Source organism: Podarcis melisellensis (genome assembly GCF_964234715.1).
Source record: "Podarcis melisellensis genome assembly, chromosome: 10".
Classification (NCBI taxonomy): Eukaryota; Metazoa; Chordata; class Lepidosauria; order Squamata; family Lacertidae; genus Podarcis; species Podarcis melisellensis.
The window spans coordinates 71966530-71980007 of record NC_138542.1 but is presented as its reverse complement, the minus strand read 5'-3'; the positions used below and the strand labels follow the sequence as shown (position 1 = coordinate 71980007).

Here is a 13478-nt window from a genome sequence, read left to right as displayed (position 1 = left end):
TTCAGGGGCACAGTTATCCCATTCAGGACCAGGGAATCCTCCACACCTGCCCGCCTCCTGTCCCCCCAAAACAGTACTTCTGTCTTGTCAGGATTCAACCTCAATCCATTAGCCGCCATCCATCCTCCAACCGCCTCCAGGCACTCACTCTCCAAGTTTTCATGGGGGGCCTTTCCCAGCCCAAACGGGAGGTGCCATTTGGGATTGAACCGGCGACCTTCTGCATGGGCCACTAGCGCTCTGCCACTGAGCTATGGGCCTCCACTTAATGGGAAGGCAAATCAGGGCCTTGATCCATCTCGCTGTGATGTCCTGGGAATCCGATTCAGAGGCTGAACCGGAGGAATCCCAGCCTGCACAGGAGTCCCCGCCTCCAGGGCCAGCTGAACTGGGGCAGGGCCTTGATTCTGAAGCGCCTACACCTGTGCCAGATCCTCAGGAGCAGGCACCAGGTGAATCCACTCTGGCTCTGGAGGTGGTTGAGGACTCAGTGCCTACAGGTGAGTCTCTCCCTGGGTCCAGTAACCCTCCAGCCTCTCCTGAGCTGCAGAGGCTCAGGGCAGAGAGGCGAAGGGAACTGGTTTCTCCCAGGAGGAGTGCTCGCCTTAAGGCCAGGAGAGGCGGGTCTCCTGGGGGCCGGGACCACCCCTGGCCTCAGAGAAGATAAAGGCCAGTCAGCCCGGTCCCAGGTTACGGGAGCAACGTCGTTGATGAGCTGTTTTGGCCAGCATCCAGTTTCCCCCAGAGTTCCTGTCCTTGCCCGGCTTCCCGCTGTGGACCCCGCTTCGCCCGTGGAGGACTGTCTACTGACCCTCAACTCAGGTCCTGGACCTCGCCCCATGGTAACCTCCCCCCTGGACCAGCACACTCACTCTGTATTCTCTATATCGACTGGAAGGCTCAGTACAGTTGTCCCTAAAATATAAGCCTGGGACGTCTCTTTCTCTCTATCTCCATGCCTAGAGGAGATGTTTTGCATGCATCTAGGCAGAGCCCAGTGCTTGCTGATCAGAATCCCCGCGAGTTTGAATCACTGCGACGGGGTGAGCTCCCGCTGCTCAGTCCCAGCTCCTGCCAATCTAGCAGTTCGAAAGCACATCAAAGTGCAGGAAGATAAACAAGTACCATTCCGGCGGGAAGGTAAACGGCGTTTCCGTGTGCTGCTCTGGTTTGCCAGAAGTGGCTTAGTGATGCTGGCCACATGACCCGGAAGCTGTCTGTGGACAAACGCCGGCTCCCTTGACATATACAGTGGTACCTCGGGTTACAGACGCTTCAGGTTACAGACTCCGCTAACCCAGAAATATTACCTCGGGTTAAGAACTTTGCTTCAGGATGAGAACAGAAATCACACAGCGGCGTGGCAGCGCGGTGGCAGCGGGAGGCCCCATTAGCTAAAGTGGTGCTTCAGGTTAAGAACAGTTTCAGGTTAAGAACAGACCTCCGGAACGAATTAAGTTCTTAACCTGAGGTACCACTGTAGAACAAGATGAGCGCACAACCCCAGAGTCATCCACGACTGGACCTAACTGTCAGGGGTACCTTTACCTTTACCCAGGCTGCATCAACAAAAGTATTGTGTGCAGATCAAGGGAAGTCACAGTCCCGCTCTATTCTGCTTTGGTCAGACCACACCTGGGATACTGTGTCCAGTTCTGGGCACCACAATTTCTGAAGGGTGTTGACAAGCTGGGAGGTGTGCAGAGGAGGGCAACCAAGATGATCAAGGGTCTGGAAACCAAGCCTTATGTCATCGGCCATGCTGAGGAGCGCTGAGGAAGAATGGTGGGAGACACCCCCTTCCTCCTGATCCTGAATCTTCCCAGGAGCAGGAGGACAGTATAGATTTGGAACAGTGGCTTGCAGAGGGGGATAGTTCAGAAGACAAAAGCTGGGAAATGCTGGATGGGGAACAGCTAGGAGAAGAAACACTGGAAGGGAGCGGGTTAACAGATTCACAGCATTCCTCCACCGCCCACCCCAAGATCGAGAAGAGCTCAGAAAGTCTGGGAACTGAAAGCGCAGAGGGTACAAGCTCAGCTTACAAAATGTAAGCATGACATAGATTAATAGGGATGGAGCCTTAATTGGGAGCACTACCATTCTAGGAAGAACGTGTTCTTTTCCCTCTCGCAGTGATTATTAAAGAATCTAACTGGTAAGATGTTCCTTTCATTTGATCTCTTCTTATTTAGAGGTCCCGGGCCCTAAGGAAGTCAGACTATCCTCCTCCAGGGCCTTCTCAGTGGTGGCTCCGACCTGGTGGAATGCTCTGTCCCAGGAGGCCAGGGCCCTGCAGGATTTAACTTACTTCTGCAGAGCCTGTATGACAGAGCTATTCCACCTGGCTTTTAATTTGAACTTAGCCTGATATTTTATTCCCCTTCCTTCCCTCTCCCTCCCCTTTTTATGAAGATTACCGGCTCTGGGATCCCACAGCTCATTCTCCCCTGGTCTCCTCTCTGGCCCAAATAGGACTAATTTAGCCAGCTAGCCCTGGTGATCATCTAATGTTTATTGGATGGATTTCCCCCCTAAACTGATTTTCAAATTCTGAATTTATCGTTATTCACGTTTCATACTGTATTTTATGCTATTTTTTGTTGCATCAATTGAGTGTTTTAAATTTGTTGTTAGCCACCCTGAGCCCGGTTTTTGAACCAGGAAGGGCGGGGTATAAATGAAAAATTATTATTATTATTTACTGCCATGGGGGAGGAAGCTGATTCCACGAACCCTGACACATTGTGAGGAGCGCTTGAAGGAGCTGGGTATATTTAGCCTGCTAAAGAGGAGACTGAGAGGAGATACGGGAGCTGTCTTCAAATATCTGAAGGGCTGTCACAGGGAAGAGGGAGCAAGCTTGTTCTCTCCTGCTCTGGAGGGTAGGACTCGAATCCATGGCTTCAAGTTACAACAAAGGAGATTCTGACTAATAATCAGGAAGAACTTTCTGACAAAGCTGTTCCTCAGAGGAATGGACTCCCTAAGAAGATGGTGGGCTTGCCCTCCTTGGAGGTTTAGGAACAGAGGTTGGATGGCCATCTGTCAGGGATACTTGAGCTGAGATTCCTACATTGCAGGGGGTTGGACTAGATGACCCTTGGGGTCCCAGCTCTACAATTCTACAATTCTATGCAGAAGGTCGCTAGTTCAGGCCCCAGCATCACCACAGCAGAGCTGAGAAAGGCCCACAAGATTGTGGGATGTGAAACACAAGAGCAGTCAAGTACAACAGTCCTAGAGTGAACGTGTTTACACATGGGGAGGAATGTTTGTCCAGCCAGCAAGTCAACTTCCTGTTTCCTTCTGGGCTGGGACAGACTTCATCTGCATGTGACTAGAGGTGGGTGTGGCCTCACCTGTGCAGGTAATGACAAAAGCACAGGGCAGGGCAGCCATCGCTCTTTGACTACATGCATCAAAGAAGCAACATCTGATTAGCCAAAGATGCTCTCTTGGCTTCTTTTTATACTTCTATAAAAGTATAAAAAGAGTTTACTCACTCACATTCTGTTCACAATTGGCTTCCAGCCAAGAGAGGACAAAGGGACTGTCTCCTTATGAGATAGTTTCCAGGTGTATGTTACTTTTCTAAGCTAAGTCTGCCTTCTGGGATCCGATTGTGAACAGAATGTGAGTGAGTAAACTCTTTTTATACTTTTATAGAAGACTGTGTTGTGTCTTATTATGAGGGAATAAGGGGAAAATACCAGAACAGTTATTATAGAGGCTTTAGTGAGCCTTAGCAAATTCATCCACTGAGTTTAAAATGGAGAATGTTACTCTGCTAAAATTGTGAACTTGTTAACACAAGTTGGAAAGGGTATAATCGAACAATATATCCTCTCCTGCATCCCTGTACATTCCCAAAAAGATGGCATGGAAAACCAACTCAACACTTTCTGCTCTCTTCCAAACCTCACCTGCCGCCCTGGAGGTGCCGGTGGGTCAACAGAGCCGCCGTCTCTGCCTGCCTCCTGCGCCGCAACTGCAGGAGGGCGTGGGCGGCTGTGCCCTCTGTGGCCAAGGGGTCGAGGGGTCTCCCGTTGGTGTCGCCCGCCTTCGGTGCCCCAGATCTGGTGAGCAAAAAAGGTTGCACAAAGTTGGAAGGTTCAGGACAGGTAAAAGAAAGCGCTTCTTTGTGCGGCGCAGAGTTAGCCTGTGGAACTCCCTCCCACAGGAGGGATTAGACACATTAATAGTGCAGAGGGCTAAGGATGGCTGCTGGCTATGCTCTTCCTGCAGTAATAATATTTCCCAATCCCAGTTGCTGGAACCCACAGGAGGGGAGAGGGGTCTTGGCTTCCCATCCTGCTTGCAGCTTTCCCGCTGGGGTTCCCAGTTGGCCACTGTGAAAAGAGGAGGCTGGATTGGTGAGGATTCGAACCCTGACCTCCCGAGTTCCACTCCGAAACTCCAACCCTACCCTTCTGACGTTCTCATATCCCACAGCTTTAAGAGGGGACAAGAATTGCTTGTGCAGTTAAAGCTAAGCTGTGACAGGGACTTATTGGGGATGGCTTCCCATCTGTGGAACTCCCTGTTTACCCAGGCCAGGCATATCCAACGTACATTTTGGGGGCCTGACCTGTTTTATCTGGCCCCTGTGGCAATTTCAATTTCAGGCACTCAATGTCTGAAAGATGCTTCTCCTGGCAATCTCAGATTACTGGCTGCGGGGATATGCGATGGATTTAAAATGTTTTTAGATGTTCTCAATTTTTTTCAGGGATGCGGGTGGTGCTGTGGGTTAAACCACAGAGCCTAGGACTTGTCGATCAGAAGGTCGGCGGTTCGAATCCCCGTGACGGGGTGAGCTCCCGTTGCTCAGTCCCTGCTCCTGCCAACCTAGCAGATCGAAAGCACATCAAAGTGCAAGTAGATATATAGGTACCACTCTGGCAGGAAGGTAAACGGCGTTTCTGTGCGCTGCTCTGGTTCGCCAGAAGTGGCTTAGTCCTGCTGGCCACATGACCCGGAAGCTGTACGCCGGCTCCCTCGGCCAGTAAAGCGAGATGAGCGCCACAACCCCAGAGTCGGTCACGGCTGAACCTAATGGTCAGGGGTCCCTTTACCTTTACATTCTGCATGGACTGGTTGGATGGCAAAATGTGCAAATGGCTTGAGATACCTATTAGGTCCATAAATTACCATATAGTATATATTCAACACAAAAACAGCGACAATTTGTTGTTGACAAAGGACAGCTGGACATATAAAGGGCCCCATTACCTTCAGGAGCTTAAAAGGTAAAGGTAAAGGGACCCCTGACCATTAGGTCCAGTCGTGGCGGACTCTGGGGTTGCGGCGCTCATCTTGCTTTACTGGCCGAGGGAGCCGGCACACAGCTTCCGGGTCATGTGGCCAGCATGACTAAGCCGCTTCTGGAGAACCAGAGCAGCGCACGGAAACACCGTTTACCTTCCTACCGGAGCGGTGCCTATTTATCTACTTGCACTTTGACGTGCTTTCGAACTGCTAGGTTGGCAGGAGCTTAGGGCCTCATCAAACCGAAATCCAGTCCTGGTCCCCATGCCCCCAGCTGGCCTTTCACACATGCACTGAGCGCACCTGACTTCGTGCTGCGCCCCAGGCAGGCTGGAGAGGGGCAGGATGCTTCCCTCGCGCAGGCCGAAATCCACCAGGGTCTCCAGCTCGAAGAGCTTGTCCTCTTTCGCGGTCTGAGACAGGGAGGTCCAAACCGGATGCCCTGCAGTGGGGAGGAGAGAGAGAGAGAGAGAGAAAGACCCTAACTCTACATGTTCAGTTGGCAGAGCATGGGATTCTCGGGGTTGTGGCTTTGAGCCCCACGTCGCGCAAAAAGATCTATAATTCTGTGGGGCACAGCGTTTAAGATACTATTTTATCCTCTGCAAATTTATCTTATAGAGTAAGAGAACGAGAAGAACATACATTTAAAGAAGACTGGGAAATGTTTACTGAATACAGGGGTGAAAACTGTGTTTATTTAAAAATGTTGAAAGCGTTCTGATACATTCAACAGTGTAAATGAGTTTTGATGGATGTAACAAAGGATAGGTATGTGTAAAATAACCATGTGTGATGGTTTAGTTATGTGTAAAATATGCAGGGATGTGTGGTATGCAAAATGAACCATGGAAAAAGAAGAAGGGAAGTCATTGATTTAAGGTTGTTTAAATGAATATTTTGATATGTAAATTAGAAAATTTAATAATACACACACACACACACACAGTCCTTCGAACCTCTTCAAGGTGTTTTTAAAATCAAGTGGCGTATACATTTTGCTAAAATAAAAAATCCACTAACCTAGTCGATCACCACATCTTGGTGGCTCTTTCTCTTAAGCGAGGGGATCTTCTCATGTCTGGACGTCCAGCCCACTGGCTTGCACTTCCCCCGTCTGAGTCAACACTGCCCCTTTCCCCAGATGCAACTCCTGCTCTGCCCCACTGCTGTGCCCCACATTCTCACCATAGTGTGCCTGCAGCATCTCAGCGCACAGTTTCCTCTGGAGAACCCGGTATTTCCGCTCCAGCGCTGCCAGCACCCCGGAAGCTTCCTCCGCAAGCAGGGTGCTCAGACCCCCAGAGTCCCACCTGTGGCAGAGAGAGGGTGTCGGAATCGGGGGACAAAAAGCCAACTGGCTCGGCCCTCACTGGAGCGTCTCCCTCTCAGCCTTGCAGCTGCGGAGATCCATCAACCTCTTCTCCTCCGATGTGCGTCTGTGACTCAAGCCGAGCAGCCTTGAGCACACATTACTCAGCAGTGTAAACTGCACAACAGATCAGGCCCGAGGCACGGACACAATACTAAACTACACATTTATTATACATAAATCAAGACAAAGAAAACATGGCATCTCTCCTTGCCGTCTTCTCAGAGAGAGGCCGAAAACAAAAGCGATACAGAGCGGAGGTTCCGCTCCCAGACTCCAGCAATCTGTGCTGGAATGTGAACAGACATGTGACATGCAATAATCCCACACAACTGCAGCTCGGGAGGAGTGTAATCCCAACAGAAGGCACCTGCGTTGCTGTTCTGAGACCTTGCCCCTCTTGCAAAGGCATATATGTGCCCTGCAAGGTACGCCCTCTGCTTTGACACTGGCAAGAGTGCGAAAGGCATCACTGAAAGGCATTTTGCATGCTGGCAGTCTCGTAATGGGAGGTGACGGGAGAGCCATCTTCCAATATCGGAAGGGATGCCCCATGGAAGATGGATCCAACTTCTCTTCTTCTGCTCTGGAGGGTAGGACTCGAACCAATGGCTTCAGGTTACAGTGGTATCTTGGTTCTCAAATGCCTTGGTACAAAAACAACTTGGAACCCAAACACTGCAAACCCAGAAGTGTGTGTACCAGTTTGCAAACTTTTTCCGGAAGCCGAACATGCTCTGTTCTGAGTGCCACACTTCCAATTTGAGTGCCACACTTCTGATTTGAGTGCCACACTTCTGAATTGAGTGTTACGCTGAGATCTGTCTGTTTTTGCTATTTATTTCACGTTTTTGTTTTCGCAGCTCTTTTTGTTTTTGTGACTGTGTGGAACCCAGTTTGGCTACTGATTGATTGATTGTGTGACTGCAGTACACTGTTTATTGCTTTCATTTTAGGGATCAATGATCTCGCTAGATGGTAAAATCCATGTTAAATGCTGTTTTAGGGGTTTTTAAAAGTCTGGAACGGATTAATCCATTTTGCATTACTTTCTATGGGAAAGCATGCCTTGGTTTTGGAACGCTTTGGTTTCGGAACGGACCTCCAGAACCGTTTGAGTTTGAGAGCCAAGGTACCACTGTACAAGGAGGGAGATTCTAACTCAAAAGCAGGAAGAGTTTTCTGACAGCAAAAGCTGTTTGGCAGTGGAACAGACTCGCCTGGGACTTGGAAGGTAGCAGCCTCTCCTTCTGGGGTAGGTTTTTGGACGGCTGAGATTCTCGGTCTCTTCCGACTCTACAGTTCTACGTTTCTAAACCATTTTGTGGTTGTTTTTGAAAAAGCCAAACGGGATATAAATTCCAGTAAATAAAACAAAATAAATAAGGCCTTGATCCTCTACAAAAGCCACCAGGCGCTCAGAGAACAATCTGCACCGACAAAGGAGATGGTGCTGGACTTTCAGAGGAAAAGAGGAGAACTAGCCCCGTTGTATATCGGGGGGGTGGGGCTGTGTGGAAAGAGTCTCTTCCTTTAAACTCCTGGGAATCCATCTTAGTGAAGACCTTACTTGGAAGGTCAGTACAGCCCAGGTGGTCAGGAAGGCCCAACAGAGACTTTCTTTCCTTAGGGTCTTGCAGAAGAACAATGTTAGACAGCAACTGATGATTTCCTTCTACCAGTCCACAGTAGAAAGTGTTCTCTCATACTGTATTACGGTGTGGTACGCTGGTTTGACAGCCGTGGACAGAAAGTCCCTACAGAGGGTGGTGAGGACAGCACACGATATCATGGGTTGTCGTTGCATGTTATGGCAGGAGATGTTGCCTCAGAAGAGCGAGGAACATTCTCAGGGGTGACTCACACCCTGGCCAGCACCTTTTTAATCTCCTGACCTTGGGCAGGAGATGTAGAAGCATGATAAGCTGCACCAACAGGTTAAAGAACAGGTTAAAGAACCCGTGGGCAGTGAGGCTGCTGAATGGAAGACAGCAACATTGCAGCTGAGGTTTGCGGTTGGTGGTCCTAGGACAGCACACAGAGTGCAACAAGGACTGAGAGATTGGGGGGGAGGGGGGGCTCGTTTAATCTCACTGTAAACAAGTGGTACAATGACAATAAAGTATTTCTATATCTATTTTGCAATTAAAGGCAGAGCCCAGAAGAAGTCTCCTCCATTGCCCTTGCTTGCAAAATTGCTCCTTTTTTTCTCTCCCTTCCCCGTCATTTCTGCAAGGCTTTTGACATTCAGATGTCAATCATGCGACATCGCAAGACCTTGTGAGATTGACAAGCGAGTTTCCCTGCCCACCTGTCAAAGCTGGCCTGCGAGGATGGAGGTTTCCTCCTGCTGCTGCTACAGACCCTTACTCGAGAGTAAGCCCCTTCCTCTGAGCAGGGAGACCTACCCTTCCAGTGGCTGCTCATCCCATCTCCTGATGCCCCAGCGATAGAGGGGGCTGCTCGCCCTTCCGCTTGCACCCTTTGAGAGATAGAAAACCTCAAGTCAATGGGGCTGGGCAGGAGGACTTGAATTTCACACCAGGGGTTGGGGACCTGCATTCAAAGCCTTTGTCTGCCAAAGATTCAATGCAGGGGCCGAGTTACTTTCTCCCATCCCTGGTCTGTACTAAGGGCCTACCTTACAGGGTTGCTGTTGCCAGGGCAAACCCAAACAGTGCCGTAACGTGCTGTTCAATTTTCATAACTCCTGATGAGGCACCATTTACCGTATTTTTTGCTCTATAAGACTCACTTTTTCCCTCCTGAAAAGTAAGGGGAAATGTGTGTGCGTCTTATGGAGCGAATGCAGGCTGCGCAGCTATCCCAGAAGCCAGAACAGCAAGAGGGATTGCTGCTTTCACTGCGCAGCGATCCCTCTTGCTGTTCTGGCTTCTGAGATTCAGAATATATTTTTTCTTGTTTTCCTCCTCCAAAAACTAGGTGCGTCTTGTGGTCTGGTGCATCTTATGGAGCGAAAAATACGGTACTTATAGTTTCTGATCCCAAAGGGTGCCGTCAAAAGCTGCAAACTGTAAACTGTAGGCCACAGAGGACCACCCTTTTTCCGACACAATTTTGTTATTGATTTTCACAAGTTTTACAAACTTAGCTAAATTTCAATACAGGGGTTCCTCGTGATGTGAACGGGATCCGTTCCGGAGCCCCATTCGCATCCTGAATAGAACGTAAGACACGACGGTACATCTGCGTATGCGCGGGTCGCATTTTGCCATTTCCGCGCATGCACGTGACGTCATTTTGAACATCTGCGCATGCGCGAGTGAAAACCCGGAAGTAACACACTCTGGCCACCTCATGAGAAGAGAAGACTCCCTGGAAAAGACCCTGATGTTGGGAAAGATGGAGGGGACAAAAGAGGACGAGATGGTGGGACAGTGTTCTCGAAGCTACCAGCATGAGTCTGACCAAACTGTGGGAGGCAGTGGAAGACAGGAGTGCCTGTCGTGCTCTGGTCCAAGGGGTCACGAAGAGTTGGTCACAGCTAAACAACTAAACAACAATAAGTTTTAGCTTTTAACTTTGTCTCCACGTGGGGTTTTTGAAATGCTCAGAGGAAATCTGATTGGTTCTTACGAACACTGTGTAAAAAGTTCTTTTGTGAATAAAACGACCTGGGCTGAGGGGTGGACAGGATTATTATTATTGGCACCTCCTCTCAGAGTCTTGCTGGTCAAGCCTCGTGTGTATTCTATTAATCAGAGTCCAATCCTTCCTTGCTTTGGGAACGCTACATCCCGCGCCCTAGTCTGGCGTTCACTGAAAGCCAACCAAACTGATGGCCATCACTGCCCTCCTGCAGCAGTGAGTTCCATAGCTGAGCTACTCCTAGGCAGCCCGCCCTCTCCCAACCACTGGGGCCCAATCCTGGTTCGGATGTTTCCGAGGCTCGATTCCCGAGCAGTTTCCATCCCAGAGTTGGTTCCTGTTCCTACCTGCTCACTGAAGCAGCTCCTTCTCAGCTCGGTGCGGGGTCTGTCTGCAAGCAGGTGGGGTGGTCTGAAAAGCCAGTCCTTGCGGGGTGAGGGGGGGGAGAAGCAAGAGGAAACCGGGTGAGGGGCCTGTGTAACTCCCTGGCCATGCAGGCAAGCTGGCAGACCACAATATTGCCCCCCTGCAACATGTGGGTCCTGCTTTGCCCCCGAACCCCATTAGCTCTTCCACCTAGGACCACCTGTCTACCTCAAGGTGGAGAACCTCAGGCCCTCCGGGGGCAAGTGTGGCCCTCCTTGTCTCACTGCCTGGCCCCCGGGACCCTTGCTGGGCCAATCCCCTCAGGCCCTCCAGGAGCGCGGGACATTTTGCCACCTGAGGCCAAACGGTGCCACCCAAAGCGGCTGGAGGCGACTCAAGGAAGCCCACTGCACTGGGAACAGGTCTCCAGTCTGCCGCCTGAAGCCACCACCTCACCTCGTCTCCTGCGTGGGACAGTCTCCTATCTCCGCTATTTCCACGGCCCAATCGTTACCTCGATGTCTCTCCAGGAGAAGCTGGGTCCCCGGCTCCTGAGGAAGTCTTGCCAGGCCTCGCCCGCAGGGTGGGCGTGCGGCACCTGGGCCAGGAGTAGCTCCACATCGCGGGCGGAGAGGTAGCCGTCATGGTCAGAGTCCAGGAGTTGAAAATCCCAGTGCAGCTAGGGAAGGGTATCTCGTAAAGATATCTATGTACAGTCACACCTCGGGTTACTGACGTTTCAGGTGACGTTTTTTTCAGGTGGCGGACTGCCAAAACCCGGAAGTACCAGAACAGGTTACCGTATTTTTTGCTCCATAAGATGCACCTGACCATAAGACGCACCTAGTTTTTAGAGGAGGAAAGGGGGAAAGCCCCTTTTTTCGGGGGGGGGGTCAGCTCCCAGTTGTGCAGCTTCTTTTGCAAAGGGAAAAAGCCCCGTTTTTGAGGTTCAGCTCAAAGTTGTTGAGCTTACTTTGCAAAGGGAAAAAATCCTGTTTTTATGGGGTTCAACTCACAGTTCTGCAGCTTCTTTAGGAAAGGAAAGGGAGCTGTTTCTACAGTTTCCAGACAGATAATCTAATCAGCCAGTCCCATGTCGCTGGGGAAACAAACGGCCTTCATCTGCAGAACATTCAACAATGGAGGCCTGGGCATGGGGTCGGAAAGGGAGCCAGCGATCGACCGCACATTCGCTCCATAAGACGCACAGACATTTCCCCTTACTTTTTAGGAGGAAAAAAGTGCATCTTATGGAGCAAAAAATATGGTACTTCCGGGTTTTGGTGGTCACACATGCACAGAAGCGTGCTCTGGTCCACGGGGTCACGAAGAATCGGACACGACTAAATGACTAAACAACAACAGAGGAGGGGGAGAGAGAGAGATGGGGACCTCTGAACTCACCTGCTGCTTCAGGTAACACTGCTGCCCTGCTTCGAGCAACGCCTCCAGGAGCTTGTCGGAACAGCAGCCATGCCACGCATGGCTCCCAAATACCTGTGAGGCAGAGAGGGCATGTTGTGCGCATGCCTGATGATCGTCTTCCAAAGCAACTACTCTATTCTGAACTTAAAAATAGAAAGCGTAATGCTGGTGGTCAACAAAGGAGGTTTAAAGACTGTCTCAAGGCAAATCTAAAAAAAATGTAGTATAAACACAGACAACAGGGAAACACTGGCCTGCGAGCGCTCCAGTTGGAGAACAGCCTTTACCAAAGGTGTCATGGACTTTGAAGACACTCGAACTCAGGACGCAAGGGAGAAACGTGCCAAGAGGAAGGCACGCTTCGCAAACCCTCATCGTGATCAACTCCTGCCCGGAAACCTATGTCCCCACTGTGGAAGGAGGTGTGGATCCAGAACTGGCCTCCACAGTCACTTATGGACTCATTGTTAAAACCGTGTTCATGGAAGACAATCTTACCCAGCCCTTTCCCATCTGGCTTGGGTGAGTGGAGTGCGGACTGACTCCAGCTACAAAAGCTGAGGCTGTTGAACAGATTATTGGGCTGGAGTATTGTTTATGAGGGTTGAGAGAGCTTGTTGCTTTTATTGATACTATTGCCGTATCTTTACTTTTAGATCTTACGATTTACATGGAAATTGTCTCTCTTTGGTCGTGTACGTTTTGATGTGTTTTATTTATTGTTTATGACTTCTGCTATGTCTGTAATTATGTAAATCTTCTCATGCTGTGAGCCGCCTTGAGCATAGTTTCAACTATGGAAAGGCGGCATAAAAATAAAATGATGATGATAAGATAAAATCCCCACCAGAGAGGAACAGCTGTTGGACTATGCCGAAATGGCAAAACTGACCGGAAAGCTCAGGAACCAAGAAGACAATAACTTCAAGAAAGAATGGGGAAAGTTTATAATCTATCTGGGAGACTACTTTTAATCAGCTGAAAACATTACCAGCATTTTAACAACACTTGTAATGTAACTAACATGATGGAAATACGGACAGATACAAAATATGGATTGTGTAATAATATGCAGTTGAAAATGTTGACCATAGGAGCCAGGGAGGGGAAGGTGGAAAGTCGAGGGATTCAGAGAAATCTCTGTAGATGGTTATGTATTTGGTAATGTGGTAACTTTTGAAAAATCAAATAAAAAATATTTCTACAAAAAAAGGGGGGGAAAGGGGAGGGATCACCTAGGACAGCGGCCGGAGAAATCACATCTAAAGAATCCCTGACAGGTGGATATCCAACCCAGCTGTAAAGCAGCAACAGCAGGCGTGGAGATACTGGTCAAGAGCAGTGTACCTGAGCCCGTCGCTTTCCCGTATCCAGAGACATCTCTTCTGGCCACAATGGGAAACCAAACGCCAGGATGCTTGCAACCATTTGCAAC

At 49.8% G+C, this 13478-nt stretch overlaps 1 protein-coding gene and 1 long non-coding RNA gene across 2 annotated transcripts in view; one reads left to right on the top strand and one right to left on the bottom strand.

Annotated features, from left to right (window-relative positions):
• LOC309378669 (interferon-induced protein with tetratricopeptide repeats 5-like) overlaps nucleotides 1-13478 on the top strand; it is a 191789-nt gene that overhangs the window by 33063 nt on the left and 145248 nt on the right. The gene's annotated exons all lie outside the window — the stretch shown is intronic.
• On the bottom strand, nucleotides 9119-10980 carry LOC309378894. The gene is made up of 3 exons (XR_014172264.1): nucleotides 10847-10980; nucleotides 10600-10677; nucleotides 9119-9218 (listed from the first exon to the last, which is right to left on the bottom strand). It is a non-coding gene; the product is annotated as an uncharacterized lncRNA (long non-coding RNA).